Source organism: Haliotis rubra, unplaced genomic scaffold (genome assembly GCF_003918875.1).
Source record: "Haliotis rubra isolate DU_JTF1 unplaced genomic scaffold, ASM391887v1 Scf157, whole genome shotgun sequence".
In the NCBI taxonomy this organism is placed as follows: domain Eukaryota; kingdom Metazoa; phylum Mollusca; class Gastropoda; order Lepetellida; family Haliotidae; genus Haliotis; species Haliotis rubra.
The window spans coordinates 1,362,978-1,384,150 of NW_025765525.1; the positions used below are offsets into that span (position 1 = coordinate 1,362,978).

Below are 21,173 nucleotides of genomic sequence, written 5' to 3' on the forward strand. Positions count from 1 at the left end.
TGGGCAATGTTGTGCTTTCTGAGTACAGGTTTATTTATAGCCCGGTGGGAAGTGTCTCTCCGCTCGTCCACCTGCCGACAGTGACACACACTCACCTGCATCACCTCTCTACACCCTCACTGGACAACTTGATTATTCATTGCAGAGCATGTCAATGTTCCATACTTAATAAAATCCGTCAAAATGTAAAGACAAGCAGCTCATCTCTCGCCTGATTGCAGTAAACAGATCTACAACCACTAAAAGAATGAATGATAGACTAACAACTAGTCTCGGAAATGAACATATTTTACAGAAAAAAAACTCATAGTGAAAATAATGAAATACAAATGTATAATGAAAAGGAGCCCTTAGACTTTCTTCATTTTCAGAGACCCTGAAGCTGTGGAAATCTAGACTTGCTACATTTTCTAGACTTGTGAGGGCTTTCTTGGATATATTTGCTTCAGGATCTGTATGATAGAGTATAGTCTGTTTGCAGTGAAAATGTACTGATGAATTTCACTTTTAACAAAAAAGTAAATCAAATAAAGTGAAATTAAGATTGCAAATCCTCATAATTTACCTTGCCAATTGAACATTTAAATCTCAGAATTTTATTCAACTTAGAATAAAAGTTGTTTAACAAACGATCATAGTTTCAAATCGCTATTATTGGTTCGCAATCTGAAGTTCACTGTATTTGATTTACTTTTTCGCTTAAAGTTCAATTCGTCGGTACGTTTTCACTGCAAACAGACTATAGGTGAATAAGCTGTACTGTTTTTTATGTCTAAATGTAGTCCATATTATAGTCCCTGAGCCACGTGACTTTCCCTAATTCCCAACCCTCCCTGCAATGCTAAAGCCCTGAATGAAGCAAGTCTAGATTTCCTCAGATCCTTTGTTACTATCAAAGTTATATATATTCAGGGACTAAGCGTTAGTCTAGTCTAAAGGCAGACTTACACAGTGAATGGTACACGTGAGTTTGTCTATGTTTTATAGCTGGTTGTGTTTTGTTCATTCACGTAGCATCATGTGTTAATGTTTAATGTTTCATCCCAATATGAGAATTTAGAATTGAAATGTTGCATAAAAGCAACTTAGTTGATACATGTTCACTTATAAAAGTGGACTAAAACCACAAAGGTGTATAAAAGTATTTAAAGAGTAAATTGTGTAGTTTAAGAGCTACAATAAAAGTTCATCTTATTTCAATAGAGTTGTGTTTTTGATATTTGGAGTTATCTTCACTCCAGCCTCACACCTATTTTTAAGAGACATTTGAATCTGTAACAAGCGGGGACACTACCTGCACTTCTACACAGATTTTTCTTACAGAAAACATTTAATGAAATCTCTAATCTGCCTTGAATCAGCATTATACCCATCTGAGTTGGTTTCGACCCATGAAGGTCCGGGTTAGAATATTGATCTTTAGTAACCCATGCTTGTCGTAAGAGGCGACTAATGGGATCAGGTGGTCAGGCTTGCTGACTTAGTTGACACATGTCATCGGTTCCCAATTGCGCAGATCAATGCTCATGCTGTTGATCACTGGATTGTCTGGTGCAGACTCGATTATTTACAGACCGCCGCCATATAGCTGGAATATTGCTGAGTGCGGCGTAAAACTAAACTCACTCCGAGTTGGTTTCATCAAAATAGTAAAAATCGAAGACTTTGGGTTTTCCCAAACTTGAAGCTGACACAAGATGATTCATGTCCATGATATTCACAGACACTCACTCTGACACGAGACATTTTGTCACAAGACGTTTCGCACTCAAAGTGACGGTTGTTGTTTAGTAGTTAAACACTTATTTCTTAAGTCACTTCAAATGCAAAACACTTCTTTCTTAAGTCACTTCTCATGCAAAACACATTTCTTAAGTCACTTCTCATGCAAAACACATTTCTTAAGTCACTTCTAATGCAAAACACATTTCTAAAGTCACTTCTCATGCAAAACACTTCTTTCTTAAGTCACTTCTCATGCAAAACACATATTTCTTAAGTCACTTTTCATGCAAAACACATTTCTTAAGTCACTTTTCATGCAAAACACATTTCTTAAGTCGCTTCTAATGCAAAACGCATATTTCTTAAGTCGCTTCTCATGCAAAACACATTTCTTAAGTCACTTCTCATGCAAAACACATTTCTTTAGTAGTTTCTAATGCAAAACACATTTCTTAAGTCGTTTCTAATGCAAAACACTTCTGTCATGAGAATCTTCTTACAGCAAAAAATTTCTCCACATGACACATCCAACACAAAACGGTTCTTTTATAAGAAACTTCGTACACTAAAAATACTTCTTTCATGACCTTGACGTAAAGTTCTGACAATGCACTTCTTTCATAAGGCATTTCTTTAACAAATGGCTACTTATATGAAAAACTTCATGTACTAAACACTTCATCCATGAGAAACTTCATGTATTAAACACTTCATTCATGAGAAACTTCATGTACTAAACTCTTCACTTCATGAGAAACTTCATGTACTAAACACTTCATTCATGAGAAACTTCATGTACTAAACACTTCATTCATGAGAAACTTCATGTACTAAACACTTCATTCATGAGAAACTTCATGTACTAAACACTTCATGAGAAACTTCATGTACTAAACACTTCATTCATGAGAAACTTCATGTACTAAACACTTCATTCATGAGAAACTTCATGTACTAAACACACTTCATTCTTCATTCATGAGAAACTTCATGAGAAACTTCATGTACTAAACACTTCATTCATGAGAAACTTCATGTACTAAACACTTCATTCATGAGAAACTTCATGTACTAAACACTTCATTCATGAGAAACTTCATGTACTAAACACTTCATTCATGAGAAACTTCATGTACTAAACACTTCATTCATGAGAAACTTCATGTACTAAACACTTCATTCATGAGAAACTTCATGTATTAAACACTTCATTCATGAGAAACTTCATGTACTATAACACTTCATTCATGAGAAACTTCATGTACTAAACACTTCTTCATTCATGTACTAAACCTTCATTCATGAGAAACTTCATGTACTAAATCACAAACACTTCATTCATGAGAAACTTCGTAGTACTAAATACTTCATTCATGAGAAACTTCATGTACTAAACACTTCATTCATGAGAAACTTCATGTACTAAACACTTCATTCATGAGAAACTTCATGTACTAAACACTTCATTCATGAGAAACTTCATGTACTATAAACTTCTTTCCTGAGAAATGTCTCCCACAATACATATCCTTCATGTACTAAACACTTCATTCATGAGAAACTTCATGTACTAAAAAGTTCTAACACAATGAGAAACTTCATGTATAAACACTTCATTATGAGAAACTTCTAACACAAAACACAATACATTTTTTATGTCTCCCACAATAAAGTTCTAACACAAAACACTTTTTTTATGAGAAACTTCTAACACAAATAGAAGCGAGAAAAACCCTTGCAACATTCCTACGAAATCTCTGCTAAAAGCAAGACACTTCCCCCCACTTACAGAGTGAAGATTTCTAGAGACACTTTCCTCTCTGCCCTATAAAATTTGCAATCTAAATAATAAAAGATCTATGTCAGCTACACTGCTGAATCAGTTACATGATAATGGAGATGACTGATTCTTCCTCCACCTGTAATCACAAGAACAAACAAGGAAGGTGACATTGTCCTCCATGCTGCCTCCACTACATTATAAACATGTCCTCGGTCAGTAAATTTAACTCCAGTCTGTCTCAAAGTCCCTGAACCACATTATTTTCCCTACCGCCGAGCCCTCCCTGCAATGCTAAAGCCCTAAATGAAGCAAGTCTAGATTTCCACAGATCCTTTCTTACTATCAAAATTATATATTCAGGGACTAAGCGTTAGTCTAATTTAGCACTTGCCTCTGCATTTAAAGAGTGTGAATATTGTTCAAATCCACATTCCATTTGGTACTCAGTCTGTCTCATATGAAATTTGCAAATTTGAAAACATGTGTTTATCGTTTGTTTGTTTTTGTAGTTAAACATCATACTCATCAGTATCCCAACTTCCCAGGAGATACATTCCCTGTTTGTAGTCAATAACAATGATGCATATATTTCTGACCTTACTATGTGAATATTCCCGTCTGACCAGACAATCCTGTGATCAACATCATGAACATCAACTTACACATAGGTGTGTGGTCCTGTGAATAGAGCTCAGGTGACAAGTTAGTTGAAGTTAAGCAACGTTGAGCACGGGGAGTCCTTGGATGGGTGACCATGTATAATGACAAAAATAATTCCAAAATACAATGAATAGAATTTTAAAATTCTTGTCGAAAGTGACTTTAAATTCAGTTGAGATAACAGGCAGGCGAGAATATAGTTCACTTTGAAATAAAATACACTAAAACAGACCCTGTTACTTTAAATCCTTGAAGAAAAAGATTTGTTTTTCTGACACCTTTTTAAGGTATTTATTTATCTCATACTTACAGTGATGAAAACGAGAACATTAAACAGCATTGAAGTAAGGTGCATTTTAACTATCAAATATCAAACACTAACGCTACGATGCTGACTCCCAACCAAACAAATACCACTCAACAGTGTGCGGGTGTTGAGAGGGTATGAGGAGGATTTCCTATCAACTGATCGTCTTTAATGTCAATACTCACATGCTACATCTCCTATTGAACAAATACTACAACTTTTATGCTTCTTGTTTGCAGAATGGGATATTAAAACTGATATGTGATAATGAGTATTTGCCGATTGTGCATCAGTGTCATGGAACCAGTTTTCAGGAGAGTAGCATATCAACATCGGCATAAACTGAGAAAAGTATGGCACACTTGTTATTTTGAAAGAATAACAAAATCTTTTGTTGATAAGAAACTACACCCGGGTGTAGCCTTTTATAAAGGAATGTAATGGTGAAGAGTTTTTAAAGGTATCGTGAAACGTGTCTTTGGCAAAAATAAGTTTTTCAAATTTGTGGTTCTATCTTTGAGATATCACGTCTTGCTGTGTTGTGGGCAGTAGCTCTGCCCTTGTCAGATCCTGTCCATTTATCAGACCACATCTGCATCTCAGACTCTGCTCATATCTCAGACCCCTACCCATTTAATTGACCACTCCCCCATCTCAGACCCTACCCATTTAATTGACCACTCCCCTATCTCAGACCCTGCCCATTTATCAAACACTGCCAATATCACAATCAGTGCCAATATCTCAGACCTTGCCCAAATCTCAAACCCATATCGCTCTAAACTTATAACTTTCTATAAAATGTATCATCGTCTGACTCCTGATTATCTGAATGATCTTGTACAAGGTAGAGTATTTCAACAAAGCAACTATAATCTTAGAGATAGTACTTCCATTCAAACTACTAACTGTAGAACCCAAACATATTCTCAGTCATTTTTACCGAGCGCGATGTCGTGGAATTCATTGCCCGATGGAGCTGTAAATGCTATTTCCGTGAGGCAGTTTAAAACCATGATAAATCCAACAGAAACTGACAACGACTTTGATTTAAATTTTGGGACTAGATTTTGTCAAATCATCCATTGTCGCCTCAAGCTCGGCTGTAGTGATCTGAACGCAGACAGATAGAATCGACATATATCAGAAACAGCTAAGTGTTCATGTGGTCATTATAACGAAGACATCATTCACTACCTTTTCACATGTCGGAACTATCAAAATTTAAGAACAACGGTGTATTTTTTTATTCAAGGATACGATGTGAAAACTACCTTATACGGTAACGGCGCATTGGATAACTCAACAAATTGTGACATTCTAAACTCATTACACCAGTTCATTTCTAAAAGTAAGTGCTTCCAGTGATTATCACCTCTACATATACATGTATATTCAATGCAAGACAAGATTTATATAACTTGATTTTCTGCGGCAGCTCTTTTCGTTGCTAGGCACAACCAACACCATAACCAAATATTTATTATTCAATCATTTTTCTGAGTGTAATTTTTGTTTCAGTAGTATTCTTTTCTTGTCGGACTATTTCAAATATGTATCCAGCTATATTGGAACTGTACTGGAGCGGCGTTTATATAAGCCACTTGGCTTGTTCGCCTATCCAGGTTTCTGTATTGACGGAATAAAAATATGTTTAAACCATCTCAAACCCATATTTCAGACAGTACCCATATCTCAGACACCAGCAGTATTTCAGATACAGTGGAAACCGCCTAAGTAAAGACCGCTTAACTAAACAGACCTGATAAGTAAACACTTTACCTTGGTCCCAGCAAATTTCTTCATTAATTATCACTATTAGAGTCCGGTTAACTAAACTCGGATAAGTAAACAATACCGCTTAACTAAACTTCTTCTCACAGTCCCTGGAAGTAAATTACTTAACAAAAGAGACTGGATAACTAAATTAGCGATCACCACATAATCCGACATGAGGGGCAAGTGTCAGTCTCCAGTTAAACCAACATCCTACTTACAGCTCGCTGGCGTCATGCAGTTGACAATACACTGACAACTGGAGGCCAGCCCTGATAAGTGGTTCATTGCTACATATGTATACATATACATGCATATGGTTGTCATTTGCAGATTTTTATAGGTTTGGATAAGTCAAATACCTGATAAGTAAACAATTTTGGCAAGTCCCTTGGAATTTTACTTATCAGATTTCCACTGTACCAAGAATGTCTCAGACACCACCAGTATTTGAGACACCATAAATATCTCAGACACCACCAGTATTTCAGATACCAAGACATCAGAAATATGTACCCCAAGTGTTATTTAAAAAATATGCTTTATTATGTTTTAATCGCAAAAACAGTTTCTGTTATCTGAGCTTCGGCCATTATGCATATTCCGCTGGAACTCACTTGACTTTTCCGCTCGTGACATCATATGTGACTAGTGACTAGAGTCCGCCATATTGCCAAAGAACAAGCACTACAGTAACACAAATTGTGCTGTTTCTGACATTTGTGTAAATGGTACGATGGTGTATTCCGTTGGGTGGGGATGCACGGAATCATCGAACAATGGAAAGAGCTACAATTTCCTCTGTTTTCCAAGTAAAGAGACAAATTTAGGCAGGAGAAATGTTCGATCATTCCGAGTCGGGCGCATATGAAAGAGACATGCACACATGGGGTATGAAAATCCAAACGTTAGGCTGAAGAAGGAAGAAGTACCCACGACTCATTTATACTCCATCATTCCTTGTTACAACTTACTGTCAGTGGTATTTTTAACATAAATTAAATCAAGTCCGATTGCCAGGCGAATTGCCCCAGCTACAAATTGCCCCAGCATATATGGTCAAATTGCCCAAGAGAGAAGTCAAAATGTCCAAATTTATTTAAAATGATTAGATATAGGCCATAAATGCATAGTTTTTGTCAACTTTGATATTATGTTCTTCATATAAAAGTATATACATAGTTCTGAGTTTACTAATGGAACATTTATCAGAAATATTACTTCCTAATAACTTTTATATGAAGAACATAATCTCAAAGTTGACAAAAACTATGCATTTACGGCATATATTTAATCATTTTAATTAAATTTGACCAAATTAAAATCAATGACCAAATGCTGGGGCAGTTCGACTGGTACCCATGAGATATAGATTATCAAAATCAGAAAGAGATTTCACATGAGCTTGAAAATGTTTCGCGATAACGTTCTTTTCAGTTTGGAGCCCTTAATTCTGCAGTCTACCCGAAACATTCCCGAATACAACGGCAAATCATGAAGTACTTGTTGCTTTCATTGTTTTCCATTTTGTCCAATTACGCACGTTGGCATCAGACTCGCTATTTGTCAGTAGTGTGTGCCATAAAAGTTGTTCTGTATTCTCTTTGGCTGACAAGATGTCATTCAAGGCTATGACCGAGTACCATAACTATTTCCCCAACCAAACACTGGGGAAACATACATTGTCCTGACTAGTATTTTATAATTCACCAGTTTTTGGGGAATAACTTATTTGCGTCGCGTATAATATCTCTGCTCGACCAGGCTGGGATCTTGGATCGAGACTTGATACCTTATTAATGAGAACTACGATCTTAATTTTTTTCAACAAAATAATTCCAGTGTAATTTTTGTAGCAGATAATTTCTATTTTCCCATGTCTGAAGCATAATTATTATTATTTTAAATCCCAGACACTCTACAGTCACCCATTTGACACAAAAGGAACTGCAGTCACATTTCAAAAAATTATTTTCTTAGGAACTGGTCATTTAACTATAGGGGTGGGCTTGCTGGTTGGAAGTGTATCACATTTTGCTGACAAATAGTATTCTTGTTAAATGATATGGTCTATCTTTTAAATTATTTTGACCTCAAGCGGTGCCTCCGTTTCGCTTGATTCTTCTTCTCATCTTCACTGGAAGATTGTCTTGCAAGATGTCAAATCGGATTGTATTGATACGGTCTAACATCCATTTCAGAAATGACATCAGGAACATCTTTTACTGCTTCAGAATCCATGGACACTGTTAAGTTGTGAGGTAAAATCAAATAGGGGAGCCATCAGCAACAGGCACATATGACGTGATGTCACGTGATACCCCCTCTGCTCATTAACTGTCGGGTGTTTCCGTAATAGGCAGAAATATGAGTACGTTTTTTGTGTTTTTATTGCGATTTTACAAACTTTTTGTTCAATTTAATCACGGAAGGCGACTTTTAGAATGCCTTTACCCGTATCAAAAGTTTTGTTTTCGTTTGTATTCTCCTTTAATATCAACCAATAAGTGTTGAGACCTGAAGGTTTCTTACAATTTTGATATTTTAAATGTGAAACAATATATTTACATAAAAGAACAAATTTAAGTCTTATGATGTAGATTTGCCTCTTTATCAACAAAGCTTCATTTCAAAGCATCAACAGTGGAAATACGATTGTGGATGCTTGAAAAAACACTGAGTTTTGTGATCTGCTGATCAGCTGATGCATGATTTTGCCAAACTAAAACCAATCTTGAATGAAGTATGAATATAGAATATAGTTGATAAAATACATTCAAGAAATAAAGCATGATATACAAAGAACACCATTCACAATCAGTAATAACAGGACAAACTTTTGGACTTTGGTACAGTTTTGTTGACAGGCTATTTCTGTTGAATGGACAGCTTGGGTTGTATTGGGTGGATCGTGTCAGGTCGGGCAATACGGGGTCATGTACCCCAGTTGTATATTTGCACTTGTTCCTGCCCTAGTATATCAATAACACACTGCATGAGTGAGGATGTCCCACTGTAGATGTACAAGCTAAAGAAAATAGGATCTGCTGCAGCTGGTTTCAAGGTGGCTTTTGACGTTGGTGAATGTGGTTGCATGTAGTTGCCACTGGGTTACAATTTAGTTACAATGAGGTAACAACTTAGTTACAATGTGGTTACAATTTAGTTACAGTGTGCTTACAATTTAGTTACAGTGTGCTTACAATTTAGTTACAATGAGGTAACAATTTAGATACAATGTGGTTACAATTTAGTTACAGTGTGGTTACAATTTAGTTACAATGTGGTTGCAGTGTTGGTACAATTTGGGTACAATGTTGCTACAATGTGGGTACAATGTGGGTACAATGTGGGTGCAATGTGGGTACAATGTGGGTACAATGTGGGTACAATGTGGGTACAATGTTGGTACAATGTTGGTACAATGTGGGTAAAATGTGGTTGCAGTGTTGGTACAATGTGGGTAAAATGTGGTTGCAGTGTTGGTACAATGTTGGTACAATGTGGTTGCAGTGTTGGTACAATGTGGGTACAATGTTGGTACAATGTTGGTAAAATGTGGGTACAATGTGGGTACAATGTTGGTACAATGTGGGTACAATGTGGGTACAATGTTGGGTACAATGTGGGTACAATGTTGGTACAATGTTGGTACAATGTGGGTACAATGTTGGTACAATGTTGGTACAATGTGGGTACAATGTTGGTACAATGTGGGTAAAATGTGGGTAAAATGTGGGTAAAATGTGGTTGCAGTGTGGGTACAATGTTGGTACAATGTGGGTAAAATGTGGTTGCAGTGTTGGTACAATGTTGGTACAATGTGGGTACAATGTTGGTACAATGTGGGTAAAATGTGGTTGCAGTGTTGGTACAATGTGGGTACAATGTTGGTACAATGTTGGTAAAATGTGGGTACAATGTTGGTACAATGTCAGGTACAATGTGGGTACAATGTGGGTACAATGTGGGTTGCAGTGTTGTTACAATGTAGAAGCAAATGGTTTCAATGTGTTTACAATGCAGTAGTGACAACATGACATATCAATGCATTATTAGATGGAATGACAAAACATTTCAGCTTGGACATTCCAGTAACTCGTCCAGTGGCTGATCCGGGAGCTGGTCCATTATCTATACATTTGCTACTAAGCAAGGTATTTGAGTTCCTTCATGGCTGGAGGTGAAAGTACCATCCATCATGGACCTGTCACAAGACAGTCAAAGATGTTGTCACCCTTGTGATCAACTTTGACAACATGAAGCCAAACTCTTACCTAACAGACAACAGATACATAATTTTATTAGATTATGATGTTCGTTTAATTGGAAGCATATAAGAGTGTAGCAAAGTAGGGATACTGGTATTATCAGAGTCTTGCCAGTAGGACATGCTTACAAACTATGATACTGTTTGTATATTTAGTTCAAGTGCACTTACCTGTATCTGTGTTTAAGGATTATCCCAGCATTCTAACGTAAATCCAGCACTTCTGGAAAAGAACATGGACATTAGGAATGAAGTTTAGATCGGATCAAACACTTATTTGTTGTCATCAATGCAAGACAAGTTACGATCAGGAGTGATGAGAAACATGTCTCTGCTGGATGATTTCCATGTTTGAGTCAGGACAGGAACGAGAAAAAGACATCAACAAGTAGGTGGGGTTGGCTGTGCATTCCAGATATATCAGTTTGAAGGATATTTGACACTGAAGCACAATAAACTTTAAATGACACTATTAGTTGGAGGTATCAGATGACAACATTACTGAGGGTTATCAAGTTAATTCCCAGGAAGAAATACATGAGACTACAATCACCAGCCTGAGCTGCACATTTACCTCCCAAGTTGAACAAGTTACCTAACTTGCTGCAAGGAACAAGCCCTCACTATCAAGTATCGAAGTAAATATGATAGTATCAGGTACATCAATAAACATCCCTTTCTACAGTTTCCTGCACAAATACTAGCAAGATAGATTCGAGTGTTTTTGAACAGATTGAATGATACATTCAAGAAACACATTTTAACAGTGTTCTTGAACAGATTGGGGGTGGGGTAGCCTAGTGGTTAAAGCGTTCGCTCGTCATGCCGAAGACCTGGGTTACATTCCCCACATGGGTACAATGTGTGAAGCCCATTTCTGGTGTCCGCCACCGTGATATTGTTGGAATATTGCTAAAAGCGGCGTAAAACTAAACTCACTCACTTGAACAGATTGAAGCAGAATTTACAGATTAAAGAAATGGTTATGAACAGTTTCAATATTTTAACCGATTCATGATGTGTTCAACAGATTCAATGATGCCACCAGCTTCAATGAGTTTTCATGAGCAGATTTAATGATTTTAACAGATTAATTAAGTGTTCATCAACAGATTCAATGAGCTCAGATTCAGTAAGCGGGCACAGACAACACACACACAGTGTTCATGACCAGATTCAATAAATTCCAAACATTCATGAGTGCTAACCAATAGATTCAGTGAGTTCAATGAATCCAAGAAGTGCATGTTCAAAGACATATTCAATGAGATCAAAAGAATTCAAGAAATATTCATCATCAGATTCAGTTAATTCAATGAATTGAAGCAGTGTTCACAAACATATTCAATGAGATCAACAGATACAACAGTGTTCATGATCAGATTCAATAAATTTGGAACATTCATGGAGTGCTGACCAATAGAATCAATGAATCTAACAGATTCAAAAAGTGCTCACAAAAATATTCAATGAGATCAACAGATTCAAGAAATGTTCATGATCAGATTCAGTGAGTTCAATGAATTCAAGCAGTGTTCACAAACATATTCAACGAGGACAACAGATTCAAGGGTCCCCAATGAGATTCAAAGTAAATGGAAATAAGCTTCGAACGTACAGATTATTCAAGAAAGATCGACATCCTGAGCTATACCTACAAATTATCAACAGAGCTATAGTTTGGCATGAAATGCATGTGGACCCGGTTTTTTGTAAATATCTCTTCATCCAATGATTGTCGATCAAACTGTACGTTTTGTCGAACAACCTAATCACATTGCGATTTTATGGTAATCTAAGCAGAGGGAAGCCAATACGTATAGAAACACGTGACAGGTATGAAGAGGTGTCACAAGTCGTGAATAGGGTAAGGTGGGTGTCTGAGTTTGTTTCTCTGAGTTGTTCAACCCCACCCCTCTGTGTGAGAGAATTTGTCCTTTCTTGGGAATTGGTTGTTGGTTTATTTTTCACAATTTTTTATACGATGTTCTTTTTCATGCCAAAAGCAAAAGTTGGGCGTTTCAGATACATTTTCTTTTGCACTGTTAGAAGTAGTTTTATCAGGATCTTAGATATCATCTTATAAATGGAGATTTTAAGTATGATAACAATATGCATATATTAAGTATTTTAATGTCGTCAGACCCGCTAATTTTATCAACCACTGTGAATAACATGTTTAGAAGACGACTCCTATTCCTGTAAAAATGTTATTCATTTAAACTACCTCTTATATTTTACTCTAAAACGAAATATACATAGTTATTAAATTGTGTATGGTGTCTCATAAGCCTTATTGGCTGGGTGAACGATATTTTATTATATATATTGTGTATTTTATTTCATGTAATCATTCATGTGACACCTTAATAAACTATATCTGTCTGTCTGTCTGTCTTCAATCAATTCAAGCATCAGATCCAATAAAGATTAAATGGATTCAAGAAACAGACTCAATGAGTTTCATCAACAGATTCTGTGAGTGCAGTTCGGCTATCTGTTTATCTACAAATTGGATGCTGAAATTATTAAAACAGCTCGTCATCTGCATGTTGATGAGATGACGTCATCTCCCTACCTGCCAGCTGACAGAAAATAGCTATGCATATGAAAGGTGAGTTTTTAACCCGAGAAAAGATGCAGGTTATTCAAGTAACCATGGAAACAGAGCAAAGTTCGAGAAACAAGATGAAACTAAAAACCAATGTCATTGAAGCAAAGCAACAGTTCTGTAGAATTGGGTCAAACACTGACATTTGTAATATATCTCTTACATTCAAAACGACAAATTCCTGACACAAATGTACATGATAAATGAGAATATCTTGGGACATCTGACCTACCTGTTATCCTACATGGGAGTGACGTGCCTTCAATAACCCCTCGTGTGGAGACGATTAACTCCCGTGATGTGTGGTCGGGTGGGGACAGGGTGGAGTGGGTGTGTGACAAGCTTGTCATAGGGAGACACAATAATCTGCACTGCGAGGAGCTTATCATGAATTGTCGACAAGGAAATAGCAGATACGACCAGCGTGTTCAAAGCCTGGGCTCAACCAGAGTAGTGACCTTTATTCCTTTTGACCTCAATTGTTTTGGAATTTAGTCAATGTGAATAAACATGGATAGGTTTTATTGTTTTATAAGCCAGGAAAGGGGCTGCTTTTCGCCTACTGCATCGTGATGTTTGTGGGGAGGTGTAATTGTTTGTGCATGTTATCCAATCAGAATGTCATGGAATGCTTTGAATTAGTGTATGAGTCTTTGACTCATCTTGTAACAGCCATACGTGTTATCATTGTGTTTAATATGGTGTGGTTCATGTGGGAGGGAGACCCAGAGAACCCACTTTCAACTTGAGGCAGCTATACATGTTATTATTGTGTTTAATATGGTGTGGTTAATGTGGGAGGAAGATCCAGAGAACCCACTTTCAACTTGAGGCAGCTATATGTGATGTCACCGTGGTTAACAGGGGAAAACCATGAGAACCCACTTTTCAGCCTGGGGCAGTCATATATATCTATCAATGTGTTAATAAGGTTTGGTTAATGTAGGGCCGAGATCCAGAGAACCCACATTCAGCTTGAGTGAGTATGGTTTTACTCCACTTTTAGCAATATTCCAACAATATCACCCTAAATGGGCATCATATATTGCATCCTTGTAGGGAATCGTACCCGGATCTTCGGCATGACGAGCAAATAATTTAACCACTAGGATACACCACCGCCTACATTTAGCTTGAAGTCAATGTGTGATGTCATTTGTGTTAATGGTATAATTAATGTTGGAGGGATCCATTTTTAGTTTGAAGTAGCCATATGTGTCTGCCACTGTGTTTGCATGGTGTGGTTAATGTGGGACTGAGATCCAGAGAACCCACTTTCAGCTTGAGGTAGAGATATGTATCTGCTATTGTGTTAATATGGTGTGCTGAATTTTGGTTGAAGGAAAAAAAACAACTCTTTCAGCATTTAGTAGCCATGTGTGATGTCATTGTGTTTAATATGGTGTAGTTAATGTGGGACAGAGGCCCAGAGAATCCATCTATCAGTTTGAAGCAGCCAGCGATCCTGCTTATTATCATCATGGCATGTGAACAGGTTGAGACCAAGAGTGAGTGAGTGAGTGACTTTAGTTTTATGCCGTTTTTTGCAATATTCCAGCAATATCATGGCGTGGGACACCAGAAATGGGCTTCACACATTGTGCCAATGTGGGGAATCGAACCGGGTCTTCAGCGTGACGAGCGAACGCTTTAACCACTATGCTACCCCACCACCCCGCTGAGACCAAGAAGTGACCGAAGTAGTGAGCAATGCCCCATGCTGTCTAGTGAGTGAGTGAGTTAGTTTTATGCCACACTCAGCAATATTCCACCTATATGGCGGTGGTCTGTAAATAATCGAGTCTGGATCAAACAATCCAGTGATATCAACAGCATAAGCATCGACCTACGCAATTAAGTACAATGACATGTGTGAACTAAGTCAGCGAGTCTGACCACCCAATCCTGTTAGTTGCCTTTTACGACAAGCATGGGTTACTGAAGATCAATTCATGGGTTGGATCTTCATGGGTTGCTGTCTTGTGAGTGAGTGAGTGAGTGAGTGAGCAACATTCGTTACACATTGTTACCATATCAGGAATTACAGCACCATTGACTATGGGTCATCCCTATTATGTGTTTAGATTAAATTCAGACTCAATATCATTTTAAAAGTAATATAATTTAAATGATATGTCTTTGAAAAATCATTGCCAACAATATTTTTTGGCTTGTTGGGTCTCAAATTATTTAAACATAAAGTGAGTGAGTTGGGCTTAATGTGACATTTGATGAAATTTTAATAAAATTTAAGTTATGTCTCAGCATGTCAGCTAAATGTGGGAGGAAACCCAAAGCGCATGGCTCAGACAAACCTAGAAATATACCTAGACACCTGGGAATCAAACCCACTGTCATTGGCTTCTGGTGTGCCAAGGGGGACAACTCTGTTCGAGAATTGCAGCACCTTAAATGACTGTACCACCTCTGTTCCCAACAGGTATAGAAAATGACTAAGTGAGAATTAAGATTGGTCTGGTTTCGATTTCTCTGTCCATTGTTGTACCATCTCACGTAAATTGTTATGTTGAATATTTTTCGATAGTGTGGGAAAGTTTCCCAGCATGAGGAGCAACCTACTGACAATCAACAAGGATGTCACTGTGTCACGCCGATGTACTGGAAAAAGCCTTATTGAGTAGACATTACTTGTCAGGAAGTCCTAGCTCCCCGCTGTCTACGTGACCACTCGGTAACGTACAATCATCATTCATGAAATAGTGATGTTATCAGGCCATGATGTTCACAGAACACGATCTTGAAGTCACGGCTCCACTACTGACACAGTGGATTCAGTGCTTGCGAGTGAGTGCACGTTTTCAACTCTCCAATATTAGAGTTCCCCCTTTGTTTAACACTATATCTTCATACCAACCAAGGCAATACATTCTTTGTTTCAGGAGTTCCTTCACATAGGAAGAAGAAATGAAATGAATACACAATGCCATTCAGAAAGTGGTCAGATGTAACACGCGCTATATTTTCAGTGACACTTTCAGTACAGTACAGATTCTAGTATTTATTTCAGTTGAGTGCCACCCGAGATTCAAACCCACACTTTTAGAGGAGTACATAAAGTCAGCAATCTAACCCATTCAGCCACCGCAGCTTCCACAAAAATGAAACTCTGACAACTGGTAGTCTACAGCACATACTTTATGTACCCCTCTGACAACTGGTAGTCTAGAGCACATACTTTATGTACCCCTCTGACAACTAGTAGTCTAGAGCACATACTTTATGTACCCCTCTGACAACTGGTAGTCTAGAGCACATACTTTATGTACCCCTCTGACAACTGGTAGTCTACAGCACATACTTTATGTACCCCTCTGACAACTGGTAGTCTACAGCACATACTTTATGTACCCCTCTGACAACTGGTAGTCTACAGCACTCTTTATGACCCTCTGACAACTGGTAGTCTACAGCACTTTATGTACCCCTCTGACAACTGGTAGTCTACAGCACCCCTCTGACAACTCTGACTACAGCACATACTTTAGTACCCCTCTGACAACTGGTACAGCTTTATGTACCCCTCTGACAACTGGTACTAGGACTGCAGACTTTGTGTACCCCTCTGACAACTAGAGCACAGACTTTATGTACCCCTCTGACAACTGGTAGTCTAGAGCACATACTTTATGTACCCCTCTGACAACTGGTAGTCTGACAACTGGTAGTCTACAGCACATACTTTATGTACCCCTTACTGGTAGTACAGCACATACTGTACGCCCCTCTGACAACTGGTAGTCTACAGCACATACTTTATGTACCCCTCTGACAACTGGTAGTCTACAGCACATACTTTATGTACCCCTCTGACAACTGGTAGTCTACAGCACATACTTTATGTACCCTTCTGACAACTGGTACCGTAGTCTACAGCACGTACTTTATGTACCCCTCTGACAACTGGTAGTCTACAGCACATACTTTATGTACCCCTCTGACAACTGGTAGTCTACAGCACATACTTTATGTACCCCTCTGACAACTGGTAGTCTACAGCACATACTTTATGTACCCCTCTGACAACTGGTAGTCTACAGCACATACTTTATGTACCCCCTCTGACAAGTACCGGAATACTTCCCAGCAAAAGTTTAGACTCACTTGGAGCACTCACTATATATTATGTATATATATATATATGGTTACATCGAAGAGTGAGTGAGTGTGGTTTTACGCCACATTTAGCAATATTCCAGCAATATCACGGCGGGGTAGAAATGGGCTTCACACATTGTGCCCATGTGGGGAATCGAACCCGGGTCTTCTATGTGACGAGCCAACGCTTTAACCACTAGGCTACCCCACCACCCCTTACATCAAAGAACTTGGGGAAACCAACTGCAAACCTTATGCAGATGAATTGCACGAGGATCATGGATCACATTTCTGAAAAGCATGTGCAAATATTGTGCATGTGAACACCTGCTTTTTGGTATAAAGTTTTGTTAAGAATTTGCTAATTCTCACCGAGTTTCATCATTTATTGAACTCTTTAATAATCTTTTCAACGTTACAAATTTGTTTTACAATGCATCAGTTCACGTGTAAATGGTATGAAATATCTTGCAAAATCTAGTTGAGAACAGTTGACTGAAGTAAGTGGCTACATTTACACAAGTGAGTCTAAACTTTTGATGGGTAGTATATAAATTGGCCTGGCTCCCACAGCTGAATACACAATGCCATTTAGAAAGTGAGTGAGTGAGTGAATGAGTTAGTTTAGTTTTATTCCACTTGCAATATTCCAGCAAATATCACGGCAGGATCCCAGAAATGGGCTTCATTCACTGTACCCATTTGGGAAATCGAACCCGGGTCTTCGGGTGACAAGACAACTCTTTAACCACTAGGCTACCCCACTGTCCCCCCATTTAGAAAGTGGTCAAATGTAACATATATTATATTTGGGATCACACTCTCAGTAAGCTACAGATACTAGTACTTTTCCAAACTTTCTCAGTAAAGTACAGAAATGAATGTATGCTGGAGATGTTATTCATATAAGATTACACACCTGCAGAGTCAGATAAAATATTCTTGTAACCAGAATAATCTTAAACCGAACATTTTCTCAACTGCATCTTTAAAGACAAATAGACACAACCTCAATACCATTTAGCCAAATAGAACACACTGATGTCCATCTATAGTGTCTTCACACCTCAGCTCTAAGTAGCCTTCACACAAACTTGAAAGGCAAGTTAAAGTCATTTCACTTGTACAAAACACTTAATATTCTTTCAAGATTTACCTCCCTTGCCTAATCGGGCAGCAAACTGGGCGGATCGTCTCAATATGCAATAGGCTACTTGAAAAAAACACAGCAGGGTCTCGCATGGCTATACCATCAGCTCAAATTGAACCTCCCAATAGCTGTTTTCACAAGCAAGTGCAATTTCACTTACCCGATACTCAAAAAGATCTATGAAATGAGAAAATACTAACCTCCCTTTACTTAAACAGCTAGTCTCAGTACTTCAGCCAAATTTCCATTTTCCATCAACAGAGTTCTGCAATATAACCGTTGTTGACGTCAAAGAACTTTTTCTCACGGAAAGGACATTATCAGAAAGGGCGGCTGTGGTTTGTTCGCTCAGTGTAAACCTGTTCATGGTAATTTGGTTTAAAGAAGATTTATTTCCTAATTTTTAGCACCTAAACAGATTTGTACTAGGTTTTGAGTCACAAGAGACCAAGGTGTGGATGTTCTAGGGAGTATGTAAATCTTCAGATGTTGAATCTGTTGATACTATTTTCCTAACATTAGAAAACCCTTTTGTAATTAGGTGAAGTGTTCATGGACTGTTTGACCTGGTCAAACACCCACCCTTGCATTGACTCATATGCTTGCTTGTCTTGCGATATATGTTTATAATATAATTTTGGATCAACATCTTACCCTTTTGAATTGGAAACTAATTTATTAATTAAAATTTATCAAAATGAAAAAAAGGGGGGGGGGGGGTAAGGATACAACAAGGCAAATGTGAGTGTAATAGAGTTGTTTCATTTTTTTTTATATTTAAACATAGTTTACAGGAAGCATGTATTTTTCATCTTTATTATTATTATTATATGATATTTATATACCGCACATATCCAGGCAACTAGTGCTTGCTCAGGGCGCTGGTATTTTTTCCCTCGATCATTGGACTCGGTCAGTCTCAACGGCACATTGTGTCATCAATCTCAACTCCCTGGAGAGCATACAACTCTTGCAGCCACTACGGCGCACCGAGTTATTGTGGCCTTCTCATCCTAACTTTACACAGTTAAGTTTCAACTGTATTCTGAATATTTATCTCTACAATCTTCATTTTTCATATCTTTGACTTGGAATGTGTTTTCAAAACAATGGCTCATAGTAGAAAAAAACATAAAATAAAATAATCACAGCACTATATAAACTGATCTCTCTAGCTTGGTGACCCGTGAAGATCTGGGTTAGAATTCGTCTACAGCAACCTATTCTTGTTGTAAGAGGCAACTAACAGGATAGGGTGGTCAGGCTTGCTGACTTGGTTGACACATCGTCGGATCCCAACTGCGAAAATCGATGTTCATGCTGCTGATCACTGAATTGTCTGGTCCAGGGCCAATTATTTATAGACCACCACCATATGGCTAGAATATTGCTGAGTGTGGCATAAAACTAAGCTCACTCACTCACTCAAGCATGGTTAGGAGTATGAAATAGACCAATCAACAATGTAATATGCAGTAATGCATTATACAATGTTAATAGTTGATTGGTGTTTTTAAATTGTCTCTTTCCAAATATACAAAAATGTTGAGCGACAAGACAGTAAGTAAATGTTTTCACACTAGGAATCATTTATAATTCTATAGCTCATTTTTTTATATTTGGATTGCAAATACCACAAACCAGCTTCAGTAAGAACCTGTCACATTTATAACTTTCTGTGTTGTACATTATTTGTTTTGGATGCACATATTTTCCCAACTGACTCAGCTATCCATGACAGGTTTATGTAAGTTTCTTGGAGAAGTCAGAAATCAGTGTACCACCTGCTAGACAATGTTCATCACTGGGCTTCAAACAATCACCATTGTTCATCACTGGGATTCAAACAATCACCATTGTTCATCACTGGGATTCAAACAATCACCATTGTTCATCACTGGGATTCAAACAATCACCATTGTTCATCACTGGGATTCAAACAATCACCATTGTTCATCACTGGGATTCAAACAATCACCATTGTTCATCACTGGGATTCAAACAATCACCATCACTGTATTATACAAGGTGTGAGCAGACTTTGATAAACCTGTCAATGTAGCTCCAAACAGATCATTCTTGTCACCAGCTGGGAGAGACAAGAAATCTTTTTGTCATAAATTGAGAAAAGGTTATTAAAAATGCTTTGAGTAAATTATCACTGACCTGGGTTAAAGTCAGAGTTCTGTACGAAACATTTAAATACACAATGCCAGTATAAAAGTAGTCAAATTTAACATATTATATTTGGGATTAATCTTTATCAATTAAGTGCAGATACTAGCGCCTTTTGAGTCCCATCCACGATTTGCACCCACAATCCTAGAGTCGGGCACATAATCGCCATTCTAACATAAAAACATTGCAAACTAACAGCATATTTCAGATGGAGGACTTAGGGAATGGTTTGGTAAGGGGGATAACTCATGTTAACCTGTTTTGAATTCTGAGGCATCTGTTGGGCAGTGAAGTGGAAATTATGACAAACTGGATGACCAGAAGAATAGGAACAAACTAGGTAAGTAAATTTACAAAGCCGACAACTAATGTGAGTGAGTGACTAGTGAGTGAGTAAGTTTAGTTTTACGTCGCTTTTAGCAATATTCCAGCAATATCACAGTGGGGGAGTACCAGAAATGATCTTCACACATTGTGCCCATGTGGGGAATCAAACCCAGGTCTTCTGCGTAACAAGTGAACACCTTGACCACTTGGCTACCCCACAGCCACGCCATTCTTGGAATTTATTCTGTTAGGGGACTTCATTTTTCCCCA

The 21,173-nt window shown here is 37.8% G+C and overlaps 1 protein-coding gene across 2 annotated transcripts in view; it reads right to left on the reverse strand.

Annotated features, from left to right (window-relative positions):
- Positions 1–21,173, reverse strand: part of LOC124271084 (cytosolic phospholipase A2-like) — a 107,766-nt gene that overhangs the window by 42,605 nt on the left and 43,988 nt on the right. The window contains exons 2-3 of one of the 2 annotated variants that reach the window (XM_046706156.1): positions 18,599–18,663; positions 10,693–10,744 (exon numbers count right to left, since the gene is read on the reverse strand). The gene's annotated coding sequence lies outside the window, so the exon portion shown is untranslated. Of the gene's footprint in view, positions 1–10,692; positions 10,745–13,364; positions 13,535–18,598; positions 18,664–21,173 lie in introns of those variants that run through there. The other variant, XM_046706155.1, reaches the window with a different exon arrangement.